The sequence below is a fragment of the Rattus norvegicus genome, chromosome X (assembly GCF_036323735.1).
Source record: "Rattus norvegicus strain BN/NHsdMcwi chromosome X, GRCr8, whole genome shotgun sequence".
Lineage (NCBI taxonomy): Eukaryota > Metazoa > Chordata > Mammalia > Rodentia > Muridae > Rattus > Rattus norvegicus.
Window position 1 is genome coordinate 135,596,028 of NC_086039.1, and position 27,576 is coordinate 135,623,603.

The 27,576-nt window shown below is 39.4% G+C and overlaps 1 protein-coding gene across 19 annotated transcripts in view; it reads right to left on the reverse strand.

The window, feature by feature from the left end:
- Positions 1 to 25,472, reverse strand: part of Mbnl3 (muscleblind-like splicing regulator 3) — a 95,244-nt gene extending 69,772 nt beyond the window's left edge. For 10 of the 19 annotated variants that reach the window (XM_039099616.2, XM_063279907.1, XM_063279906.1 and 7 more), the window contains exon 1: positions 25,184 to 25,313. The gene's annotated coding sequence lies outside the window, so the exon portion shown is untranslated. Of the gene's footprint in view, positions 1 to 24,106; positions 24,323 to 25,183 lie in introns of those variants that run through there. The other 9 variants (XM_063279911.1, XM_063279910.1, XM_063279909.1 and 6 more) reach the window with 4 other exon arrangements.
- Positions 25,473 to 27,576: the final 2,104 nt, after the last annotated feature.

The following is a 27,576-nucleotide window of genomic DNA, read 5'->3' on the forward strand; positions in this document are numbered from 1 at the left end:
AATGTAGTATCCATAGCAGAATCTATCTCACAGGGCTGTTCCATCCATTCAGGTGTCTTAACATTATAATGCATTCATAGCAGTGTCTCATGAAATACAAGCATGGAGTGCTTTTTAAAAGGTTTACTAATTTTATTATAAAAACTTACAAATAAAAGAAATCCTACAGCAAATTTAACCAGACCCTAATTCTATACATCTCAGTAAACTTCCTTCCATAAATGGTGTAGACAGTCATTCTGAGGCTATGAAGCTTCACGTGGCCTTTTATACTTTTACTCACTATTGAATATATTTTTATGCACTTATCCACCACCAGAATAAAAAAGAATCCATGTCTGACCTAGGACTAGAAAAACAATTAGCTTTATAACCTCTTTTGTTTCTGGATTCCATTGCCTCTGTCGGTACTTCTGTCGGTACTTCCTATAATGCTTAGACTTTCTTGCTCTCTTTCCTCTGTGTTATATGAACCCATGTGTACTGGTCCTTGCATTACATACAAACATATATATGTATACATATATATGAGGGAAAACATGCAGTTTTTTTCTGAAATTCTCTAAACTCACTTAATATTATACATCCTATGCCCGTTTATTTTCCTGAAAATTTTGTGACATTTTTCTTTAGAGCTGAAAATATTCTCACACAAACACAAACACACACACACACACACACACAGTCCAAATTTTCATTATCCATTAATCTGTTGATTAACAATTAGATTGATTCTAATTATTTTGTTATAATGATAAAACAGCAATCAACATGGAGTACGAATATTTCTATGGTGGGTTATGGAGTTTTCTGGGTATGGGCACAGGAAGGAAATTGCTGCATCTGATGGTAGTTCTAATTTGTTTTTGAGAAATATCCAAACTGATTTCACAATGGATGCTATAAATTTTCACCCACATCAACAGTCAATAAAAGCTCTATTATCCCCCCCCCCATACTCTCTAATATTTGCTGTCATATGTTGATGATAGCCATTCTGACAGTGAGGAAGTATTATCTCAAAGTTTTAATTTGCATTTCCCTGGCAGCTAAGGATATTCGGTACCTTTTAAAACAGCATTGGTCACTTGTGTTTCTTTTTAATGGAAATTCTACTATTTCATTTGCCCATTTATAGATTGCCATTTTTATTTTCTTGGTATTTAGTTTCTGCAATTCTCTGTAAAGTTTGTGTGTTCCCTCCTTCTTTGAGAGGTATACCCGATTGTCTATCATTCTGTGGACTGTTGAACTATTTTGCTAGGCATTCCCCCAACCTCCCACACTACAATTTTGCCACTTTAAATGAGAAGCTGGACCAGGAACATGAAAATCATCTTACCAAAGCAGGATGCCATGAGTCAGTGATAATTTATTTGTTCATTTCTTTTGGCAATGCTTGGGGGTGGAAGGTGAGGCCTTACACAAGCTACACAAGTCTTCTATTGCTAAAACAATCTCTGGACCTGTAATTTTTATTAGAGTATCAGAGAGGAAAAATTTTTTACTCATGTGCTATTTCCATAGTAAATTTTGTTGCTGTTTTTGTTGTTGTTTGTTTGTTTCTTGCCTTAGGGTAACAAAAGGCTAAACAACCATACAAAACAGCCTCCTTCCTTAATGAATCTACTCAGATTATAAACACTTAGAAATTTATAGAGATGGCGGATAATTAAGCTCTAGATTTCACTGCTTTTTCAAGCACAAACTTCTAGAAATATAAAACACTAAGCTAAGTCTTATTTGAATACTCTCTTCTCCAAAGGTAATATTCCCTGTAAATTGCAATGACAGCATCTGTGCTAACAAAAGAAATAATCCCAGCAGGGTTCTTGTTTACTTTAACGTGAATGGGGAAGTTGTATCTATGAACATCTCCCAAATGCAAAGCACTACACTGAGAGCAGCAAGTCCAGAAAAATGCATAAATGAAAACCAGAAAGAACAGACCTATACATATCCATTGCATGGAAGAATTGATGCTTTTTCTTGAAAGGTGACTCAGTCATGAACATAACACCAGAAGTGCAGATGCATTTCCCATATTTTCTGCTTTCATGTCACTGACTCAGTGACAAGACTACAGAGGGCATGATTCTGATAGTAATAGAAAATGATCAAGTGACAGAGTCAACTCGAGTTCCATTCAGACAATCCAAGTTGCATAGTCTTTTTTAACCTTGAAATAAGTTTTAAATCCAACACTACTCCCTTTCCTAGTATGTCACCCCTTTGTCTTACAAACTCAGTTTTGTGGCATGACAATACATGTGGACATAGAGCTAAAACCACTACTTTGACTTAAAAATCATTATATTTACTTCAGTGGGGTGTTGAGACAAATACTTTCAACCTGTCAGATTTAGAATAGTGGTCTCCTTTTCCAAAGCAAACTACAAGTACAGATAACCTACTAAGGAAGTTCAAAAATAATATTATTTGTTGTAAATTACTCTTGATGTGAACCCAAACATTCAAGTCCAAAAGAAAGCTGGAGATAGAAGAGATGATGGATCGTTAGACTCCAAAGTTGAGTCTTTGGTGTTGATCTCACCACATGTTCAACATGCCCTTCACAGCAAACTGTTTCTTCCTAACGGTGGCTTAGGCTACCAGGAAAAGCAGAATTTTCCCTCACTATCCTGTGACAGAAAGCCAAATCAAGGTTTTACAAAATGTTTCAGAAAGATTTCTCTTCACACTAATAAAAGGGTAAATCCTAACTCACGAGGCTTTTCGAAGGTTAATTCATAGCCACATTTTCTGATAATTTTTCAATAAATCAGAAGTTACTGTAATAATGAACTTAATGTAGTTTGGTAGTTTATGGGGGACTGGAAATAGTGAAATTATTTGTCATAGCTATTTAGGTGTTGAGAAAATGATCTTGAGACCAAGATTGGTATTGGTTGAAGGGACTTCTTTAAAGTGCATGAAGAGTAAGGAAATGTTTCAGTCTGAGATTATTTACACACAAGGAAGAGTGTGTAATATCGAGGGGTGGAACACAAGTAGAAATATGAAGTCTTCAGAGATCCAATGGCATGATGTTGGGACAGGCACTAGATAACTCTACAAGGATGGTATTCAAATGATTTAATATTTATAGCATAGGGCTTAGCTAATTAGAGCTGATGCTTTTCTAAGAAGTCATTTTTTAATGCTGAATTTTGGGACATTCCAAAAGGTAGACAAGAGAAAGGGTCCTCTGGTTTCTATGTAACCTATCAGGAAGTAGGCCAATCAAATCTCCATATTACATTGTCATACTGAAGCATGCTCCTGGGAAATAGAACTACTTTGTGTTAGGTACTTGGTAATGGATACCACACAGTCAATCCCTTCACATATGTGAAGTATGTGCACTGTGAAGAGATATGCAAGAGTCTAGTTTCATTCAAGTTAATGAGAACACTGAAGATGAGACATTTTCCGGAGAGTGAACCAGGAATAGTATAATGTGATGATGTTGAAAGGAGACGGGGCAGAAACACACAGAGACAGAGCTTCGTGTACTAGGCAAGCACTACTACTGAGCTGCATCTCACCTACTATTTAAGAGAATTTAATAGAATAAAGACTATTAGTAATATTTAATTAATGCACATATGACATATTAATTCAGTAATGCATTGGTACTTAATACATCTACTGAGTGTGCACAATATAAAAATACCTGCACTTAATGATAAACATAACAGTGATTTAAATATGGTGAAGATATTGTTAACTACTTGGTTCCCAGTGGTTAAAAGCTCAAAATGGATCTACTAGGGACCCTTGACTGTACACCATTTAATGCAATATCATGTCCCAAGAGGTCCCCACTGTCAGTGACAAAGTACCTTCTTCACTCCTTCTTACTTCACTCTACATGGCTACATCATCACTGGTCTAGAAGTGACAATCGCAAAACAATATATAAGCATAAAAAATTAACAATAATCTATACTAAGACTTTCTTAGTAAGTCAACATTAGTTCATCATTATTCTAAAATACTTTGTGCATGTCAATGTTAGGCTTAGTAAAACTCCTAAATATTGGGAAAAAAGTCAGAGTTTCTCTGCAATACATGTCTGAAGTTCACTATGGAAATTTAGCTCCTAGACAACATGGTAACAATGACACCATTGGTTGGGGGGAAAAGGTCATAGTTAAGTCACAAGCCTTACAAATGAGGTGGCTTAAATCCAGTCAATAAGTATAAATAACATACTTGTGTGCTTTTTCTCTTGTATATTTTAAACTATGCGCTGATGCTTTGGCACAGGATAATATATGTGTTACTTTAATGTTCTCACTGACAAGAGATAGGCAGGTAACTTCTAACTCTCTGTGGCCATGGAAAATGAATAAAGAGGAAAGAACGCTGAGCTGCTCTCCCATTTCCACACACAGTTACATAAGAACTGAGGTGGTTTGCTTAGAGAAAACTATTCATCCATCGTTTGTATGTCATGCAAAGGTGATTGTGTAATAATTTCTGGAAATTGGATAATAAAGCACAAGATTTCAATTAACCAACAACAAAAACAACAGCAAAAGTGCACACAATTTTTATTATGTGTGGGCCACTATTTTAAACACACATACACATAGACTAACTTACTCACTGCTCAAAACAATCCTGTAAGACAGGTTCCCTTACTTCATTGTTTAACAAATGAGGAAATTCACACACAGAGAACGATTAAGTAAGTTGGCTCAAAGTTCTGCAGAAGAAAAGTTACAATCAAATTCGGACATGTTCTAGAATGTTTGCCTGCAGAGACTAATCTGTTCTGCCTCTCCTGCATATGAAATGCATAATATCTGGGTCTAACACACACAAGGAACTCAAATACTTTCTATAAATACATAGAGATTATTCAAAGTCCCATCAAGATATAAAATGTCTAGAGGTGGCAAGCCATGTTAATAATCGCTCTACTTAACTTTCATTTACTAATAAAACATATAATTTATTTGATGATGAAATGCATGGCTCTTTGAAATGCTGGGAAAATACAGGTTAGCTTCACTATTTTAGTTAAAATATGAATGCCTTATTATTGGATTGGTTCAAATGTAGCGAAGAATGCCCCTTATACAATGTGCACACTAGCATTTAAGGGACCAGATTCAGACAGACCTACCCTCAAGGTTTCAGCCTCTCTGGAATACAGGTCAATCCGTGCCACTTACTGCCAGCACTTATTGCCCTATTAAAATGATGCTCAACTGTAAGCCTGACAAGCTCAATGTCTATCTCAACAATTTGTATTAGTAAATTCTCAAGAAACTTGGTAAAAGAATAAAAGTAATCAACACATGCATTATGAAAGGCACTGTGCTCCATGGTGACAAAGTTAGGTTTTGATGCATGTAGAAGGGTGCACAGCAAAAATATACACTACATGAGAATACTTCTAAAGATGAAGATGGTCAAATGAGGACTTCAGTTAAGAATTTACTTTCTCGAAAAGATCATAGAAGCAACACGATTCCAAGGCTGTTCTAATTGATCACGCTTCTTTAAAAATGGATCAACTCTATCAGTATAACTTATGTAGTTCTCAAAATGAAAATACATAAGTTTCAACATAGATTGTAGTAAAGCATGTAGTGGTGGCTTTATTGAGATGTAAACTTGTAGTACATGTAGCACATAATATGCCCTATGCAAATTACAGTTCAAAGCTTAGACTGTATTTACAGGTATTTGTAATTGCCAATGCTGTCAACTATACGGTTTTTAATTCTACTTAAAAGGAAGCCCCACACAGCCCAGATATGATCCTATCTCTCCATTCCTATACAGTTTCTAGTACGATTCCTCTGTCTATACATTTGTCTTTATTGGACATTCCATAGGAATCAAATTATACTGCATGTGGCTTTCTGAGATTAGGCAATGTTTTTATGGCTCGCTCATGTTACATAGCAGTATGCTCTTCAGGTTTTTTTTTTCATTTGTAGTTACAGGGTTTCAGATTATTTTATTTTATCTTATGTGTTTGCCTGCTGTGACTGCAGAAGACAGACGAGAGCACCGAATCCTCTAAAACTGAAGTTCCAGATGGTCGTGAGCTGCCATGTGGGTGCTGAGAACTGGAATGCAGTCCTCTGCCAGAGCAGCAACTGATTCAATTCACCACGCCATCTCTCTAGCCCCTGCTTTTTGTTTTTGTTCTTGAATTGTATGTAATTGTGCATCTAAGTCAGCATTCGATTGGTATTTGGGCTATATCCACTTTTTTGCCTATTTAAATCAGAATTTTTTCTTTTCTTTTTTGTCATGACAATAGAACTATATAATTTTACCCTTCCCTTTCATCCCTTCAAAGCCCTCCATATACCCCTCCTTACTCTATTTAAAATCCACGACCTCTTTGTTTTTAATTAATTGTTTCTATATGCACATATGTATATATAATTCCAAATACATACGTACAACCCACATGTGACCTGTGTGAATAAAAAATTTTAAACAATAAAATTAAACAAAAAAAGAACATCTAAGGTGATAAAATATAATAATTCTTTGTGATGTTTCAGCTTATAGAAAATAATTTAGGCTCTTCTTTCTAATACTAAATTCATTTCAACACTTGCTTGTTAGCTCATCTTCAGAACCTAGACATTTGGCTGATTTATAGTATATGACTGGTAAAATATATAGAATAAACAACAAACACAAGAGTAACGACAACAAAAAGCCTGCAGGTAGACTGAAAGGAAAGTTAAAATGAAAAATACATCAGAAGGAAAATCTTGTCGTTTATTTTTATTGTTAGTGTTAATTTTATTTTGAGAGAGAATCTCCTGCGTATCCTAGGCTGATTTTGAATTTGCTATGCACCTTAGGCTGAACTTGAACTCACATCTCAGCTTCCTAAGTGCTGTAGTTATAAATCAATTACCACACCAGGCTAAACCATGATTTAAAATGTGCTGCGGATAAACTCTATGCAGTCACCACTTTACATAGAAAAATTCTAAACAAAACATACGTACGAAAATATTAGGAAAAGCCAGGTATGGCCTTTTATCCTGGCATTCAAGAGAATGACCAGAAGAGGCAAGTTCATACACGGAGGAAGCCTGTGAGGAACTGAGTATGAATGGGTTATTGAGAACATAACCAAGCTGTATAGAGATTCTTTGAAAGGGAGAAACCTATAAAGCTGACAACACTCGAAGGTGTAGAGACAACCCTATTTCTAATGAGTTCAAGGCCAGCATGATCTATTCAACTAGTTCCAGGCTAGCCACGGCTACAGAGTGAAACCTTGTCTCAAAACAAAATACCAGGAGCTGTGGCTTGAGAGACCCTCAGTGGTGAAGATCACTGGTTACTCTTCCAGAAGACCCAAGTTCAATTTCCAACACCCATATTTCAGCTCACAACCATCTGCATCTCCAATTCCAGAGTATCTTATGCCTTATTTTGGCCTCCAAGAGCACCAAGCACACATGCAACTCACATACATACACGCGATAAAAATAACAACAATACACATAAAATAAAAATGTTTTAAAAAATGGTAAAAACAAATCAGGTACTGCTGTAGTAAACCTCGCATTGTAAAAGTCCGGAACATTAAGGGATGCTATTACTGGGAGTATCGTCCCAAGGAGACTTGTCCTCAACAAGTCATTTCATGATGCTTCTCTCCCTACCCTTCTAATCATGTAATTCTGTAACTTGGAAGCAAATGGGAAATCTATGCCATGTGCTGTTCCAAATGTTTCCTCTATTTTTATGCAATTCTTAATTGTACTTGGCCAACATGTGAAAGTTCAGGGAGCATACTCAAGTTCCCAAACCAGTTTTATACTTCTCTAATGCAAATGTGGGGTCTATAGAAATACATAGCCTCTGGGATTAGGGCATTAAGTTTAGGTGGTAACGCTTCTGTTTATTAGCATAATGTCTCCAGGCATGTTACTTAATCTCAGAGCTGAGGATTCCCTATCTGTAATAACGATAATAAGAACACTAGCTCACGGAGTTGCTCTGAACATTAGAGACAGTGTCAGTAAACGGCTTACCAAAGAGTCTCACATGGAACGAGTGGTTGTTACTACGGGTTGAACATCCCTAATCTGATAAGTGAAATCCAAAAAGCTTGGACCATGGTACTGAAAACCAAGGCTTTAAAAAAAAAAAAAAAAAAAAAAAAAAAAAAAAAAACAAAAAAACAAAAACAAAAACAAAAACAAAAACACTGACATGGTGCCTTAAGCAGAAAATTCCATACCATAAAACTGGGTTTTGTGTGCAAAGTTATGTTAATATATAAAATTTCTTACAAGAAACATAAATGAAATTAAAGTTTAGGCTTGGGTCTAATTCAAAATACACGGTACATAACCAAACAATCCAAAAACATTAAAAAAAACTTAAGACTGAAACACTTCTGGACTCAAGCGTTTCAGATATAGAATATTCAACTTATGTAGGAAAAGAGTAGTGTCATATCATTTCTTCCTGTCACTTCTTAACATGACCTCAATATTACTTTCAATGTTACTTTCTAGTTGATCCCTCTGGAGTTAGTGCCACACTGACACTGAAAACTCTTTATCATCTAACATGCTTAAGTAAATTCAAATGATTAATTATTTTATTTTAGGCCAGTTATTGCATAGGGAGAATCAATTTGAACAGACTCATAGCTACCACACAAAAATATGTGTATAATAAGTCAAGATAGTCTAGAACTCTTGGTAAAGTATAAGTTAAGACTCTCCCAGTGAATATTTGTATCTGTTTGTGTTGCAGGAGGGAGAGCAAAGTATTTTACACTTAGAATGTCACATTGCAGACTTGTAATAGATAGGTCAACTATAATTGGTTTTTGAACAACACGACACAGTGACTAATATACTTATAGCTGAGGAAATTTCCTAAAGTTATGAGTTTCTCAGGCAAAGACTGAGAGGGATGCCAGGGTTGATGCGCTACAAAAAGCTGATTGCAGACGTCAAATGGGAATAATGTCCTTACCTTTTCTTCCTGGATTTTGGAGACTTGCTTTTTTTTGTTTCACATAAAGTTGTGCTGCGTCCTGACTGAAGTCAAATAAATTACCACCTCTGCTGGATGAACCACTCATATGACACATAGGAAGAGTAGGATTTTCAGGCTAATTGTTGCAAGAGTCAAACCCTTGGTTAGGTGTAGAGGATATGCTGGAACTTAGATGTGTCCTTGTCCACACGGGTACTTAGAGGTGTACGAAAAGGTGATGCTAAGCAAACACAAGGCGAAGTTTGTACTGGGAGGCGAGAAGGAGTTCTGAGGGTGAACTAACACAAGGAAAAAATGAACAGAATTTGCTTAGAAGTGAATAGGCTTTAAAACGCCACAAAATCAGACTTCCCCACTTTTGAGAAAGACAAGGCACTTGGCATTCTAAAGTAAATGTTCCTCTGAATGCAATGCAGATGGCCAAAGGTGGAGGCAACGGCTTTTACTGAAAGGCCATTTTAAGAGGGCTATGTTTGGAAATGCTCTCTCATCACTCACCTTTGTCTCCCTTGCTGGAATTTTTCCACCTTAAGCTCAACAAACAAGTCGTCATTTCTTTGGTATTTATTACAATATTAATCACGCACACGTGCATGCATATACATGACCCTCAAAGGAAAATGCAGACTTATGGGGAAATACATTTTTCTGTCGGTTCTCAATTCTAATTCTTTTAATTTCGATGTGTGAACCCTTAAAAATATATAATTTTACTGGACAAGAGTATACTGAGAACTCATGCTATTAATATTTGTAAAAACTCAGTTCAATTTCTTTGCTGAATCTAGTAGGGAAGTGTAAGAAGAAATCTAAGCGCAAACCCTTGCAAGAGGACAGATGTTTCTATGAGTGGGAGTTCTTTGGTAATGTATAATAAAGCTTTTGAAGAGATATTAAAAATAATTAAGGATGTCTAGAGTTCACAACTTGTTTACCAAACTGATTTCTTCAAAATTATAGTCTTAAACAAGTGACATGAAGTTGCTTTTCTTTGCAACCCTACCAGTTAAGAAGCAAACAGTTGAATAACAATCAAAATGTAAATAAGAAATACCCAAGTTAATAAAGATGGAGAAAAGAAAAGAAGCAAACAGTTACAAATCCGTGGTCACAGACTTAATAATCTCATCCAAAATGTATGCAATAATTATTACCTGGCTCGTGGTTTCAATTGAACAAAGAAAAAGGGCATCCACAGAATCGAACTGTAAAACCATTTAAGCTGTTACTTTACTTGGGATTGCATTAAAAAAATCTATTTTCTCCAAAGTGAAATGGTAAAGTAGAAATGTAAACCATATAGAGGAGTTCTTAGTAGGGTCAGGCCCTGAGTTTGATCTTCAGCAGAGAAAGCAACGGGAGTGAGGAAGGAGATGCGGAGAAGATGAATGAGGGCAGGATGGGAAGGATAAATTTCAGTCAGATAGTATGAACGAGGAATTAAAACGTAAAACATTCATTGCCACTTCAGAATGTACTTTCCACCTATTTTTCCATGTTGAGGGGAATCTTCTAAGTTTCTGTTGATTTTTGTTTGGTGTGCACTCTGAAAAATATCAGTAAACTATTTTGATAGTGTATTTTTAAATTATTATCAACAAGTGAGGTTTGCATAGTAACTTGAAAAGAGGCATAGAAAGCCAGATGCTTATATTTAGAAGGATACATATAATTTTATAGAAATATATGTAACTTCAATGCAATTTAATCCTTGGAATGTGGTATTTATTTCAGCCATGAATTCCCAGGCATTACAGCTAAGAAAGTGTCTTTTAAAATGAAGTGAAATTTGCAGGAATGGAAGGATTATCCTGAGGGAAGTAACTCAAATCCAGAAAGACAAACTTTGAATGTCCGTTCTCACCTGTGCCTCCAAACTCCCACTCTTCAGATGTGAGTTTATAATTGGAGTAAGCACAGAACCAGGAGAGTAAAAAGGGCCCATAGAAGGGATAGCACTAGAGATGAGAATATCAGGATATAAATGCTTGAAGGGAGAACTGGAAAACTTAGAGAGAGGGCTTTAGTTTGAGAAGGGGAGGGAGGTTAACAATGAAGAAAAAAGAAGAGAGTACAACAGTATGTCTTAAAAGACATAAGGAACAGGATACCTATTTATCTGAAGTTACATAGAATACATAGAATCTATGTGCATACATATAGTTTGAAGGAAATTTTCCCACCTGTACTAACAGTGGTCTCTTCCTTAGCCATACTGTACATGCACACTTTGGCAGTAATCAACGTTTCCGTATTTGGACTTAAGGCCTGCTCAATAAGGAGGAAATGATGTTTGTTATTGGAAACCTAGCTAACTCCCTTTGACTAGTGAGGTTATGGATCTTGGAGGAGAACCTAAAACCACAACTTTACTAAAGCAGCATAACTCTTCCCTACATTCTGAACATTTATCCTTACACTCACACTTAGGCCCGGCTTCCATGCCTCATCGAAGGGACTCCACTTTGGAGCAGACAGAGACCATTATAGAAAAGCACAGTGACCAGAATGCAGACAGCACTAATTAATACATCTGCCACACAACTCCTGCACCCAAGGATCAGGGAACGTTGTGGAATAGGAATGGAAAGATCATAGGAGCCAGAGGAATGGCAAGACTTCTGTAAGACTGCATCTTCTAGAAATGTCATGGGGCTCAGACCCAGGAAATCTCAACGATATGACTGTGTAAATATGATCTGGACAAGGACCACGGCAGTTGACAAACTAACATGAAGGGGCTACGACTCTAGATAAGAGCTAAAGAACTACGGGTAACTAAGAAATGCTAAGAGCAGGAGAAATATAGCCTTACTCAGGAATGTCTCCAGGAGCAAATTAGTTATTCCCCGATACCACATACAAGTGACAGTAAATAGACTATACTTGTTTAGGAAGGATGTTATATGGTAAGGGTTGAAGGGAGAAAGGGGAAAGAGGAAAATGAAGTAATTACATTTTAATTAAAAAATTTTTTAAATAAAATTTGTTTCCCTGGAGTCTGTGGTAAAATAAACTGATTGAGAAATGCTAGTTTTGACCATCTGTACCTGTACAATAACCTCAGAGAGGATACACCTGTAAGAGTTGGAGTGATTGACACCTATAATGCCTGAACCTGAAAAGTAAAGGCAGACAGATAAGGAGTTCATCCCCAAACCAGTAAGAGAAGTAAGTACGAATGTATTGCTTGCACGGGAGACATATGTAAAAGGTACACAAAGACTTGGGGGTACAGTTTTTACCAGGGTAATGTATTAGACACCAAAGAAAATACCTGATTGGCTAGTACAAATTATATTTCGTACTAGCAAATTTTTGTCAAAACAAAATTGAAGTACCTAGTAAAGCATCTGGCACACGGTAATTGTTCAATAAATGTCAGTTGACTCTGAATAAACACCTATTATAGGACATTTTTATTGGGTGTGAAAATGGGGGTTCAAATTTTATTCCCATATATAAACTCCTGCCTACAGATATTAAGATTGATTTAAAAGTCTACTACATTTCTGGAGGTGCAGGTAGCTGTAAACACTGGTTCTCCTGCCACCCAAGTGTTCCAATATCACTGAGCCCAAGTCAGGAGAAGCCTCAGCTCCTGGCATCTAGATTCCAGTGGTTACATTCTATACACGTGTCCATACCGAGCAAGTCAGGGAGCAATCTGTAACTATACAGAAGCAATAACTGTAATTTGATTTTTCTGACTTCCTATACTAAATGTTTTCTGCTCTGGATAGGGGAAGGAAATTTCTAAACTCTAGAAACATTCTTAGTAAGAATTCCTTTATAGGGATCTGGGGAAAGCCAACTGTAAAAAGAAAACCTGCCACTTTGAGAGATGTTTGCATTTTGTTTTGTTCTGCTTTTTTTTCTTGTTTTGTTTATCTAAGATGATGGATGCTATGAACAGGGACATCCCACTAGGAGTTGAGATGGCAGGCTTTTCTTCTCCTCATGCCTAATCTTGCAATTCTTAGAACCAAAGGATGACTTCACAATGGCTCACAAAACGTCCATCAACAGCAATACCAACATCAGAACATTCCTTTGGCGGAAACAGTTGATGAAAAATGAGGGCTATGATCTAGAGAACAACCCAAGCAAGAGCAGCAAGTCTTGCACCCCTTCCCCCTTTCTTCTTCTTTCTCCATTCTAGAAGATAACTACTCTGACTCCCGAGGTTAGTCCCACTCACCATTATCACATTCGACTGCCAAACACTTCAAGTTCCATACACCAAGCTTTAAAAAGTTTCAAATATAATTTGTAGGGAATGTTTCACAACTTACCACAATACCATTTTTAAACAGATTGAGAAAAAACTAGAATGTTACACTTACATGAATGAGAGCTGTGATTTCAACAGCCTTTGGTACTCTGTCAAAACTTTTGCTTCTCACTATTAATTTGCCAGACAGTCCATAACATACCCCACCCACCGCCAGAAGCTAAAGAAAAAAATGTAGTTGACACTCGAAACAATGATGAATCTTTTTTGCCTAAAGTAAATAAATATACAGCCAACTACATACATGCTTGCAAGTTCTGAAATTTTTGAATAACTTATATTTAACTTATATTTCTACAGCCTGCTCTGTAAATGTTGCTGGTGGTAAAAGAGATACGATAGGCAAAGGTGGCTTTTGATCTGAAACGTAGGTAATTTTGCTTTCGAAAAAAGAACTATAACAAATTTAATAAGAAGAAATATCACTCGTAGGGTCTACCAAACAAACTCACTCACCAATATATGCTAGCTGCTTTATCACTGTGGATAAAGTAACATATTCAATGCTTTGATGTCTGTTATGACAGCTTGTCTATTATGGTTGTTGCTGTCTTTACGTCTCCTTTCCTAAACTGATAGGAAATTACGCCATGACTAGATGAATGTCTTTTCCTAGTCTTAGGGTTTACATGTAGCATTTCTGAGGAAGGAATCTCATAGAGTTTAGATGCTAAGTCCTTGGTAGTGAGATTTTATTTTTAGGACGGTAACGAGTTTAACAATTAAATGTGTGTGATGAAAGGCATTTCAAGTCTTGAGAATTGAGAAATCAGCACCACTTTAAGGCTCCAAAGGATACCCCACAGGAAGAGATCTTTGAAGATAAATTCAATATATCTAGGACAGAAAACGGGTTGATAGCACTGGGAGGGAACATGGCCACAGATGTAGGAAGGTGAAGACAAGATACTTATGATCCTACCACAGAAACAACAGTAGCCTAGACAACAATATTTTCCTTCCACCAATGACTTGATTCCATAGAATATACACAGAATGTGAAAATTTATAATAAGGATGATTCAAATATCCCAATGGATAGCACTCAATGCCTAATATCATATCTGGTCAGCAGAGGAAATCTTTTTTCATTTCCTCTTCCTGGGTTTAATTACCGGAAAAATGAAATGGTTATTGTCCCCCACCCCCTTTGTGAGTAATCATTCTCATGAATTTCTTAGATACTTGGAAATGGGAACATAGCTACCAAGGCACTGAACCAGCATCACTCAGTATTTTGACACCAATGGCCCCAGGATCCCTTGATCACTGTCCGCTCGAGAAAATCAAAAAGGAAAAATCCATTCCATGCAGTTTTGTTCTGAAGAGATGCTAACTGCAACTGAGTGCATACATTTTGTTGCACACTGCCCAGTCGTTTGCTGATACCTGAAAACTACAAAGATCAAACAGATAGACATAGAGAACGAGGAAATACTATTATGCCCATACACAGCAGGGTAAAGCTTCACTTTTTGACACCAGTGATTCAGACTGACATAGTCAAACGTTAAAATAATATACTTTTAGATTAACTATACAGCAGGAGTTTGCTAAGCAAAATAATAATAATGTCAAGAAAATGAAGGGCATAATTAAATTTGTAGAGCAAGCTCCCTCTAAGGTTTTGGGATTGTTGTTTAAATGCAGCCATGTTGCTAATTATGCCTGAATAGAATATTCAGGCCAATAGGATACCTAATTGGGAAAACTTGGTTGGCTCTTAGCCCAAAACAGTTTGTAAGGAAGAATACTGACATTAATTCAATCTAGAAAAACCTTAGTGATTTATAACCTTTGAATTCAAGTTTTTAAACAAAATCATGTTTTGACCTGTTATTTCATCATTCACATCTCTGTTGAAAAACCTGCTGAAGGAACCATTTACTAATAACAAGTATAATGGGTACACAGTTTATTTGTAGAGCATTCAAAACTTTAAAACCCTTTCATTTTGCAAACTCGTAATGACCAGCAATCTCCAGATTACAGAATATTTTAAAAGTATATGATGACATTTGCCAGACTCGAAACTGAAACTTACTATTTGGTTTGCTCTGCGTGTGACAGATTACTCAATCCCGTGAAGAGATCCAGGTGTCTGACGGCCTATGTTTGAAAACTCCAGTTCAGTCCTTCTAACCAACCCCCACCCCCACCAAGTTTGGAAGACATAAAAGAACTTTAATTTCAAGTAAAAGGGCAAGACAAGTTCTGTGTCACACAAGTGTTTTCATACGGATGTACCTACTAAATGAACCCAGAACAGACGTTTATCTTTTATAAACATTGAACTAGTCAGCAAATTGGAGGCTTAATAAGCTAAGGGGAGTGAAGGACAGGTCATGAAATAAGGAACTCCTACATGTGAACCCAGCCCTGGTCTTAATTCTATTTTTGTTCTAAATCAATGCCAAGTTCTTTACACTTCAGATGGCTTACAGCAGGCAAGAACTACAGAAGAAGAAAACTGTTTCCTGGAGATGTTACCGGTTAAATGGTTACTATCACCCTACCTCCCGAGGTACTTCCTCAGATGCTAAAGCAGGATTTATGAACAGTATTTCTCATTCGTGTATTGGGAGTCAATGAAAAGAATATGTCTACCTGCTGGTGCCCTCGAGTGTGACTTTGAATGAAGACATTCTTTCCATCCCATTCTAAGTTGTTCTTGCCTACTTTAGTCATAATCAGTTATCCAACCAATGAAGAAACTCAATCACGTCATAGCACAGGTTTTTAAGGTAGCTACAGTACATCCTAGTTGAGCATTTTCAGGTCAGTTAAGGGCCTGTAATTTTATTGGATCCCTATGCAATGACAACCTAAAGGAAATGCCCTCCTGGCCCAAGACCCTGTTGGACAACCTAAGGGAAAGACTTAGCATGTTCCTGTCAGGAAAAGAAGCCCCATTCCCCATGCCATGAGGCCCCACCTCCATAGCTAACTCTGCTCCCCCTGTTCTGGGCAATTCAGAAGGTAGACTGCAGTTTCACTTTCTCCCTACCAGTTCATGGAAAAGGAGGTCAGGCTCCATCTTGGCATTTAATGAATGGACCTCTCCCCCTGGATTTGGAGTGTTGGGCCTTCCAGCCAGTCATTAACTAGCAGGAAATGCCCTCCTCCACAATCACTATTGTGTAAATAAAGTCATAAAATGTTGGAGACCAGTGCAATCCCAGACCCAAAGCTGCACATGTCAGGGTTAAAAAAAATCTTGATTGTAAAAGCACTGCCTTCCAAATTAAACTCAAACCACATGATTCAGTCCATAAAATATACAAAATATGCAGTCCAGTGACAGATTTATTGTGGCCTTACAGAATAAAGAAAAAAAAATCTCTATATGGAAAACACAGCTACTTTTGACCCAAGCAGCCCTCAAACAGGAAGTTTAAAGCCAGTCAGCCAGCTGGGGCCTCACTTAGTTATGAAGGAGACGAGGGTAACCAGCATTTCCTGTCATTGCTGGTCACCATTTTAAGCACTTTTATTTGAACTGCTTTCTTAGATAGCTAAAACTGTTCCTGAGATTTCTTTGGTGATAGACACAAGACCATAAGAAGGGCTATTGTATGGCCCATGAGTGAATTGACAAATGTAACTTACAAAGTGTCATGAACTTCGCAGAGCTCACCCAGCCTGTCATTTGGGCATTTTGCTGCATTTTAATGGATGCTAGACCAGTAGGCAAAAGTTAGGAAAAGAATTTAGGAACAAATACTAGAATTACTGATGCAGCCTCTTCTTTCCTGTTACTTCAGAACCAAACTTATGAAGCGTAGTTGTCGCACACCTGATCAGTACTATTAGAACATGCAGAATAGCATCGCAGGAAGCAGCTTCTAAGAGTTTCTCTTATACCACTGTCATCACCATCATCATCACGGTCGTCACCCTACAAAAGGATTTGTACACATTTAGCAAGAGTTACCTAACTGAATCAAATTGGAGATCCTTATTAAGATTAGGAAAATCACTCTTCACAAAATACAGAGGGATTCTTATTTTTTTCCCCCGGCATAGTAAAGTGAAAAGCACTGTGGTACATTTTGCCAGCTGTTCAAGTTCTCAATCACAAGAATTGGGGGAGGCACATTTAAGTAATAAAGGGAAAATATTTTGCATTGTTATTTCTGCTACATAGAATTTCTCAGTATATTCAAATGACTTCTTCCACAGAATAAAATTTATCTCTTTGATAAAGAGGATTTATACATAATAAAGGGCAACCAGTGTTCAGAAGTTCTAATAAACAGGGTACGCACCTTTAATCCCAGCACTCAGAAAGCAGATGGGTCTCTATGACTTTGAGGTCAGTCCAGTATACAGGACAGCCAAGGTTACACAGTGAAACCCTGTTTTGCAACTCACCCCCCCCAAAAAGTCCAAAAAGCCTTTTCTTACAGTCCATGTCAATCTGAATCCAGCCTCAAGCTTACTTTAAAAACTCCTGACACAAGATCTGTCTAAAGCTGAGACCACTGCTATAGCCATTCATAGAACAGATCCAATCACACAGATTCAGCACCCAAAGACCTCCTCTCCACACACACTTTTCATGTATTTGAAACTTGCAGACATAAAACACGGCTACATAAGGTGCACTGTGTTTCAGTTTATACTTCCGGATGAATTAATAAGGTTTATTTTATGCTATCCAAGTACTTGGGTAGGAGACTGGTGGGAGGTTGGCATAAATGAGTTGGGAGTTTGCCCTCTCAAAATCGCTGCTGAGAATAGTTCCCCCACCTTCTTTGGTATTCTCACCAATTACAGACAGAAAGGATTTTCAAAAGCATCAATGTGCCCTTTAGCAACAGTATGTGCATTCACGCCGCTGGCTGAGCAAGCACAAACATACAAGCACACAGGTAGAAACACAAAGGCAAACAAATCCTTGACACTAATACTGAGATGAGGTGTGAGCTTCATGCTTGGGTCTTGTTGACTACACCTCTACATAATTTAAACAGAACTCAGAAGAACACCTTTATGATATTCCAGTCTAGTACTTCACATTTCTTTTCAAAAGCATCTCAACAGAGCATATTAATTGTACAAAATGGTCTATTTCATCATTCTGCTTCTATACATGCATAAATTATCACGTGTATTCATCCCCTATTACCCTCCTCTGAGTCATATTGCCTTTCTCCATTTTCCCCCTTTTCTAATTAGTCTCCCAAGTACTTATATTTATTTAGACTACAAACCTAATCTTTTTAAACACCTGTTTTTATTATTTTTAATTATATGTATGCGTGAGTGGGTGGATGTGTGTACAAGACTGTAGGAGCTTGAGGTGGCCAGATGTGGTTGTGAGCTACCTGATATGACTGGGACGAAAGACATGTCCTCTACAAGTGCACGATGTACACTTATCCACTGAGCCCCAATGCACAAACATTATCTTAATAAAGCAATAGATTATGTCCATTTGTAAAGGAAAGAACTGAGGAATTCTATTTTACACACACACACACACACACACACACACACACAGGCACTCACAGGTGCACACATACACACACTAATACCACACGTGACACTTTTGTTCTGCTTTTACTATTTGCTGTTGTTTTGTCCATAAAGGTAGCAGCCTAAAAACGAGGTGAAATTCAAGCCTTTCTTTGTGTTCCGACAAGGTGTCCCTCCCACCTTGTTCCTCAATGCATCCTGTTGCATAATTCCTTTTATATTGCTACATGAGGAGAAACTGCAACAGCTCTATCAAAAACAACAATAGTCCTCTGGGCACAAAAGATGATTGCAGAGACTCAGAAATGGCAGTTCCTGTCCTGATAGGGCTTTGCTTTCTAGATACAGTAAAAAGAGACACCATTCACACCCACATCTTGGGAAAATAGAAAGCTATCCAACCTGTAAATGGACAGTGTCTGAAAAAGAGAGTGTCCCAGTATCTTTTTCATATTTCTCGTGTGTCTCTATCACTTTCTAAAACACACATGTCAGGAGGTACCTCAGTAACAGTTTTTCTTTTATCTATTCTTTTGTAATCTGTGGTGCTTGTTAAAAAGAACTGTATAGACATAACTTCACGGTGAAGATGATTTGCCTGGGATGCCAAGGCTGTACATTAAATGTAATTCCTGGTGACAGAAAAGTAGCAGTTAGCTTTCAGGTCACTCTCTGAGGTCTCATCCTAAAAGCTGTCAGTGAATGTGTAGCCCCTGGTCTCATTTTGAGTCACTAGTATGGCCCTCAGCAAGACATTCAGTCAAATATAAGTTATTCCTCATTTTTAGTTAATAGGAACAAACGATATTACTTAAAATCACAGGAAAAGTATGGATAAAATGAAGAGCAAGTTAGAAATAGCATTCTATTCTTTAATTGAATAAAACTTTTACCTAGAAGAGAAAGCACTGACAATATAAGATACAGAGATCCATGGGTCTACCTACAAAGGACGTGCTGCTACACTTAAGGAAACCTGAATGAGCCTAAGCAAATCTTTCCCAAATTTCTACACAAATGGAGGTAGCCAACAAGCTCAGAATTCTCCGGATCACTCAGGGACACACTAAAACCAATTTGAAAAATCCAATCCAGCCAAACTCCAGTCTCTCTCTAGGATGCTCCGATGACTTGAGGAGGTCAAATAGCGTGGCAGAATTCTCCAGTGCTAGCCCCTGTATTTCTATGTAGACTGCCCTTTCTCAATTGTAGGCATTCTCTTTCCGACGACACACAGATGCACTGACAGTATAGGTAATGACAAAACTGCCCCGAATTATAAACAAATCACTTCTACTTGTCAGCCAACTTAATCCTGCTGCAAGGACTTGCCTTGAGAGTGGACATATATTTTAACAAGCATGACTAATTGAGTCTTAAATTTCTAATCTGGATCCTCTTCCCCTTAACTTTTCTTTTCATGGTTGTTATAAAGAGTTTCGAGAAGCTGGGCTTGGGGCTGCATGGCTATAGTCCCAGCTCCTTAGGAGGTTAAAGTCGTAGAAGCACTTAAGCCTAGGAGTTGGAAATTAGTCTCGGCAAATCAGAGAGGCCGATGTCAACTACATTTTATAACGTGGGTTCTGGGAAACAATAATCCTAACACCATGTATGTAAAAAATAAAAAAATCCGCATGCACGCACATGCACGTGCACACACACACACACACACACACACACACACACACACACACAAATCAAGTCTCATTTATTGTTGCTTCCTCTTTAGTTCTAAGAAACGGAGCCTTTTTCTTAAAGTGTGCCCAGAGGTAAACATTTCTAAGCAACAAAGACAGGTCATTTGTATAAAAATATTTGTTATTGTTTATTTTCAATATACCTGTTTTTCTTTCATTTAATCTTGTAAAAACACTGTAAAAAAGCTATTTTTCTATATTTCAGGGAGAAATCAATGTGTGACTACATATATTATTCTTAATTGACCACAAATTTGTACATTTGTAATCAAAGTTATACTTGTACCTATAGTCCCAGAAACTGTGGAATACTTTCATTTCTGAACCAAAATCTTCCCCATCAATCTTTTAAAAACAATATCACCCAATTGAAAGTCAACTAGAAAATCATAATGGGCTTATACCGTGCCTTTTAAAAATGACTATAAAAATGTTTTCAAAGTAATCGATACCTTATATGTCCTAATTCTCAAAGTTGTCTTGGCAGCTTAGTCTCCTGGTTGTCAGGAGGCCACATATAAGTATACCATACAACCTTCGAGTTCCCTATAGATCTCAAAGTCTACATCAATACACATCTAATTGCTTCTCCTTGCTCATAATTCATGTTTGTTTGCTGGTTATTTGACACTGAAACTCCTTGCACTTAGACACAGTATTTTCTCTCAGAATGAAAAGATCCACCTCATTTTATATGAAACCCAGCTTTCCATTTTTGAAGTATCATATCATACCGAGGGAGAAGCAGAAAAATACCATGGAGGGATATTAGTTCTGATTTCTACTTCCTTAACACCACATTTATAATGGTCTCAATCCATCTGTTCAATCAATGGCTCTCATAATTCCACAGCCTGATACATACCTGTAACCAGTTCAGGGCAAGCCTGAGCTACATAGTGAGACCCTGTCTCAAAATAAGAACAACAATGTAAAGGTGATTGCAACCTGTATCACTTTCAGACTTTTGAGCAGTTTAACATGACAGTGACCATTATTTTGTTTTAACAATGAGACACGAACAAGATATTTGTCTAATATACTTATTGTTCGCATTTCCCGAATGCCCGTATGTAATCTAGCAGACAGAATCTTTTATTTCAAAGGAAAAATTCCGCCACCTTCTTGACTTTCTTTCACCAGAAGCAGAGTATGTGTAAAGTTTTATGAATGAATAGCTCCATCACAGTACGGCTTTTCACTCCTTCTCTTCCCGCCCCTCTTTCCTAGATGCAAAGACAGCTGAATGGAGAACAGAACTGTACTTCAAGCTATACTGTCAACATCTGTACAACAGCCAAGAGCTTGTCACCATTCCAGCAATGTGTAGTACGGTGCAGCCACTTAAAAGACAAACCTTTTTTTTTTATTCCTAAGCTGCTTTTTTACTTCTTCATTGTGTAAAGCTGGACAGATAACACACCTACTGGCTAAAAGGACAACTTTCCCAAGTCCCTGGAAGTACGGTGAGAGACAAGAGAACCCATTTTAGGCAGGAAGAATGAAATGAGGAGGAGGCGCAGTGTGATCTACTTTGCATTTTAGGTTCTTGCACGTGTACAAAAAGGCTTTCAGTTTAAATTGAAAGCTGTGCACAAAACCTGTTCCTTTATGAACTACAGACTGCCTATTTTCCTGTATAGTTCAACATTTATTAAACAGTAGTGTATGCAAAACATTATTTAACTATAAGATAGGTACAAATACACTCAGGCTGCTTTGGCTACGAGCTCATGTCGTAGGTTTTATGCCCCTTAAAAAGAAGCTGTTAGGAAACGCTATTTCAAGTTGAGAAAAAGCTGTTTTATAACAGTCCTGGGACTCATTATGCATTCTTAAAGCAGGAACGGAAATCCGAGAAATGGAGTGGTTCTTACAAGCAGAGCAAAGCAGAAAGTCACCACCCAGCACTGTCCCAATTCTCTCTCCCATTTTCAAATAAAGTTTCTAGTCTCATCCCTATATAAGGCAGCAGAACATTAACTGGGATATGCTCTCACACCTATAATGCTCTGGCCCCAAGGTTTAATACTTTCGCTTTTTATAATGATGTATTTGGCCCAAAGTCATTCAGTCACACCACACAGCTTATAGAACTGAGGATGATGTTTGGAATCATTAAAAAAAATCATTAAAAAATAAAAAAAAGATTAAAAATCATCTCAAAAAATTGAGAATTTGTTTTTTGTCATCCTTCCTTTGAAAATATCTATCCATCTCCCTCTAGCACCTCCCTTTTCAAATGGGATTGCTTCCCATGGGTCTCTGAGAGCAGTGTGGGATTATTACACAGTAAATTCCATTGTTAGCAGCACTGGGTCTTTGTTTCTAGGTAGACAGCAGCACCTGGGCAGAAAACCTGCACTAGACTTTAGTAAGTGTGAAACAATATTTCCCCTCCTTTCCAGCGTCTACTGTTTGAGAGAAGTAAAAAGCACCCAGGAGTGCAGTAGTATAGCCAGGTTATACACAAAAGGCTGTTTAGGCTCTGCTTCGAGAAGTTTTTCTAAACATTTGTGAAAACCATTTCCCCAAAGCATTACAATTTTTAAAAAATTAACTTGCTTTACTAGTTAATGTTTACTTAAGGCCTAAATTTCTCACAGGCAAAGAGAAAATGTGCCTAAAATCAGAAAAAAAAGCGTAAGTCTCTGGTAAGGCTCGCTGTCAATATGCCTTTCTTCAGAGGGAGGAAATACCTGGATCAGTTATATTACGTGGTGGTGTCCAGGCATTGGTTCAGGTATACCAGCAGTCTGTTCTCCAACCATTATATCAGTAATCACCCAAAGCCTTACTAATTAAACCAAGATGCCTGCACTGTGATAAATCACCAATCATTTCAAAATTAAATCTTGCAGCAGTTCTATTTTAATTGATGCTTTCCCATGAACTTGACATCCACATATGGGAAGGTTGTGGGGGCTCAGGGGCCAGTTTATAAATAGCAATTAAGAACATCTAGACAAAAGGACTCCCTAAAGCCATTGGAACAAAAAATTCACATAGATGTATGTTATGTGGGTGCATACGTATCAATAAACAGTGTTCTGAAAAACTCACGTGTGCCAAAACAGCACAACTAATGGCCTGCTGTTAAACGTCAGTAGAACCCCTGTTTTAATGTCGTTTTTATATCATAGAAGCATTTTGTCTAGTGCTAAAAACCAAAGCTGCCTTTTATAATACACCCCTATAATGTAGAGCCGTCATGCCCTTCAGCTCCAGGTAGTACAAAGCAAGCTGCCCAAATGTATCGACACGGGGAGGGAAGAGAGGCACTTCTGCTGCGGCCCTGCTAAGGCATCCCAGGGAAATGGGAAAGTTAGTTGGAGAAAGCTTTTGCTAATGACAAGCCATGCAGGAAGCTTCTTTAACTTAAAAAGGGAAAAGTGGGAGGGAGAGGAAGATAAGAGGAAAAGCAAAAGAAAAAAGAAGAGAAAAAAGAAAACGAAACAAACAGAAAAAAAAAACTCGCAACAAGTTGCAGTCAGTGTTAAATTGCCTTCTGTTTGCCATTTTGCAGGAGTAGAAAAAAGTTTAAAAAGCAGCGCATTTCGTTGGCGTCCTAGCAAGGCAGCCAGTTTCAAAAACCCAAACTCATCCGCAGCCTTACCTTCAATCGCTAGCGCAAACCCAGAGGCTAAGGGGCCCTGCTAGCAGTGGCAGTGGTAGGGGCAGAGGCAGCAACAGGGGCACATGCCATCTGTTAGCAGGAGAAGCAAAAAAAGCAGCGCTGCGCGAGGTGGCCCAGGTGCTGGTGCCAGGAGAGCCTTTAGCAGGGGTGTATAGTGGATGCCGCCATTTTAAAGCGAGGTTCCTGAAATCCTTAGATATAGGCAAATTAAAGCCCGCCCCACCTCCATAACTTCAGGGCTGGGACGTGCTACCGGGCTCCAAGTCAGCAGCAGCGGGGTGTACGGTGTCAAGTCCAGCAACACGCGCTGGGAACTCCGGGGACCAAGACCACAAGCCCTGAGGTGTCCACCTCCGCCCCCACCCCCAACCCCGTCCCCAAGTCCCCCACGCTTTTGCCTCGGGCCTGGGGAGACGCTAGTGTGTGGGGTGCCCTCCGTAAGGGGGGTCCCCCCACAACTTGGCCGACGGGTTAGGGGAGGGGCCCGGGAGCACGCCCTCCCCTCCCCCCGCGCTCGCAACCGTTTGGTTCAGTCCACTCGGAGCACACCTCCGAGCGCCTTAGCTCTCTGGCCGCAGCGGCGCGCGCGGGCAGGCGAGCTGGAGAGCTGGAGAGCCGGAGGGCGGGCAGGAGCAGGCACGAGGCTCTCGCCACCGAGGCTCGTGGTTGCTGTGGCAACCGACCCTCATCCCACCCCCCAACCCCCCACATCTCATCCCCCCAAAGTCGGGCCCCTAGTCAGAGGCATGTCCTAGGTTCTCCCGGACACCCCTCCACCGTACACCCCCACAATACACACAAAAGTCCCGCATCTCCGCGCTTCTCCAGGCCGACCCCTCTGGCTCACACTTTAGCACTCGGCCATTCCACAGAGACAATTTGGTTTTTGAGGCTCCCGCAAGGCAACTCACGCCAAACTCCTGGAGTTGCCGGCAACCGCCTTCCGCAGCCGCCCCGAACCGGCCCCGCCCCGCCCGGCCAGGTAGCGCCACTCACCCCGCCTGGCCGTCGCCCCTCGCCGCCACTGCCACCACCCCTGCCACCGTCCAACCTCACCTCACCAAGAGGACGACTCCGGCGGCGTCTCGCTGCGAGGACGCCACGCGCAGGAACTCCCCCGTCCGGCGCTGGCTGCTCCGATTCCCGCGCCCCGGCCCGGGACAGTCTTCCGCCTCCTTGCGGCTCGCTCGCAAAGAGCGCCAAAAAGTCGCGCTCCTGCTCGCGCTCCGACTGGGGGCACTTTCTTCCTGTAGGACGCACTTGCGTCGTGAAATCTCGTCTTTGTGCGAGTCGTACCTTCGCGCTGGCTTTTCGGAGACTGCTGGCGTGGGCTTTATTCTCAGGGGGTGTGGCGCCTCCCCCCACCCCACCCCCAAGCCCTCAGCTTGCACAAGCCCTCGCCGAGAGTGGCTTTTGTCATTGCATTATTAACTGTGTGTGTGCGTGGAGGGGGGATGGGGGCAAATCATAATGTTGTTCAGGATGTACAGAAGCAAGGCTGGAGGGATATGCGCACACCACCCCCGGGTCGCAAGCGCGAGCCGGCTCTAAAGTTTCTAGAGCTTCAGCGAAGGCAGTGCCAACTACAGAGACAATTGTAATGCAAAGCTATAGGTTTCTAGACACTCCGGAGACAGGTGAGGTGTAGTAGGAAAATTCCAAAATGCCCTTGATCAATGCGTATTTCAACTCGTGGAGGGTAAAATACTCACCGTTTGCCTTCCTGGGTCTCCTCCCTTCCATAAACCCCCCAGATCTTTTATTTCCCTCCAAGATTTGGGAGTGGAAAACTGTTGATCAGAGGAAATGCTTCCCCGACTGCAAGGGAGTTTACCGGGTAGGAGGAGCCCTGAGGTAAGATTCCAGATACTTCTGAATGGAAAATGGACAAAGCAAATGCAGTTTTATACTTGGGTTTTAAAGTGTGCATCTGGACATCTAAATTACAAGTTTCAATTTAATGCAGGCGTAATAAGAGCACCAGCTGTCTCTTAATTGGAGCCCCGCAATAATGAACGCGTGCTTTTATTTAATTTTATGAGGACAATTGTAGAAGATAACACACGCATATGCAGGATCGTCAACAAGGAGCTCGTAGCCGTTCATGGCTGCTTTCCTGCATCCAATCAACTGCTTCAGCCTAGAGCTCAGCTCTATAAGCCCCACACAAAGTGTAAAAGCATCGCAGGGCATATTTAAGTGGCAGTTAGGTTGTGGAGTGAAGTGAATTCTCAGGCTAATTATACTTTTTAATTCTGCCGAACTGATCCAAATAGAATTCAGCTCATTTTAGGCAAGAAATCAATCTCCGTGTGTTAAAATGCAAAATAATCAGAGTCCGACAGCAATGGCTAGAAGACTGGGCACAAACTACCCTTCACAGAATTAAAATCTGCAATGGCATTTGGCAAGAATTGGGAAAGTCACCAAGACAGTGTGCAGGGACCTTGTCAAGCACTTAAGAGTTATGGCCAGGATCCTAACAGAAGTCAAAATAAGGACTTCCTGGTTACCTCATGAACTCCTAACTACTTCTCCCACGCCGTCTTTCATACTTGCCAAAGTCCCTGTGCTACTGTTAAAAAAAAAAAAAAAAAGCCAAACTTGTCTGGCAGATAGGATGTGGTTTTGCCAGTCCAGGAGCCACTAGAGAACACTAAAAGAGGTGTTGGTTACTTGGGGAACCTGGAAGACGGGCAAGGCTGAATTATATAACTTTATGCTCAGTGACCCAACAAATACGGGACTGTCATGTCAGTGACTCAACAAAGGAGTCTGTATACTATAAACATCAGCAACACCAGTTCCCTCACCTCTGTCTATCATCGCAATCCACATCTCCTGTGGGATACACAGGTTTTCCTAATAACCACACAGACAGGCCCATTTACACTGTTCTGGAGTTGCTAGAATAACTGTTCCTTAGGAGCTTACAGTATACCCCTAGGAACATACCCATTTGGGGGACAATATAGTTTCAACGTTGTCTCTTGCTTGAAAGTGCTAGTCAGTGAAAACTGCAAATGAGATTGTATTATTTTCTTTCCTACATTGGAGGGGGGAGTAACCTTATCAACACATTTTAGCCAGTAAATAGTCTCTTTGGCTCTTCTCAGACATGGTTAGAAGAACATAACCATAACTCCTCGGCCTTTTGGCTAAGACCAAGTGTAGAAGAACATAATCAAAGAAAATAGGGCCTTCTCATCACCAATACTCTAGATGGCTTCTTATAAATGTTTGCACATTCAAGTCTCATAACACCTCCATCTGCTCCTATTTGCATTTTGGGATCATTCAGCATTAGTACCTTGATGGATCTTCAAAGGTTACTGCTTGATTCAGAATTGTCGTTCCTGGCCCTTTGACCCACCAAACAGTCAAATGGGGCATGAGAGCAAACCTTTACACATACCTTGGGAACATTCTTTCGAAGCTCTTGTTGCATT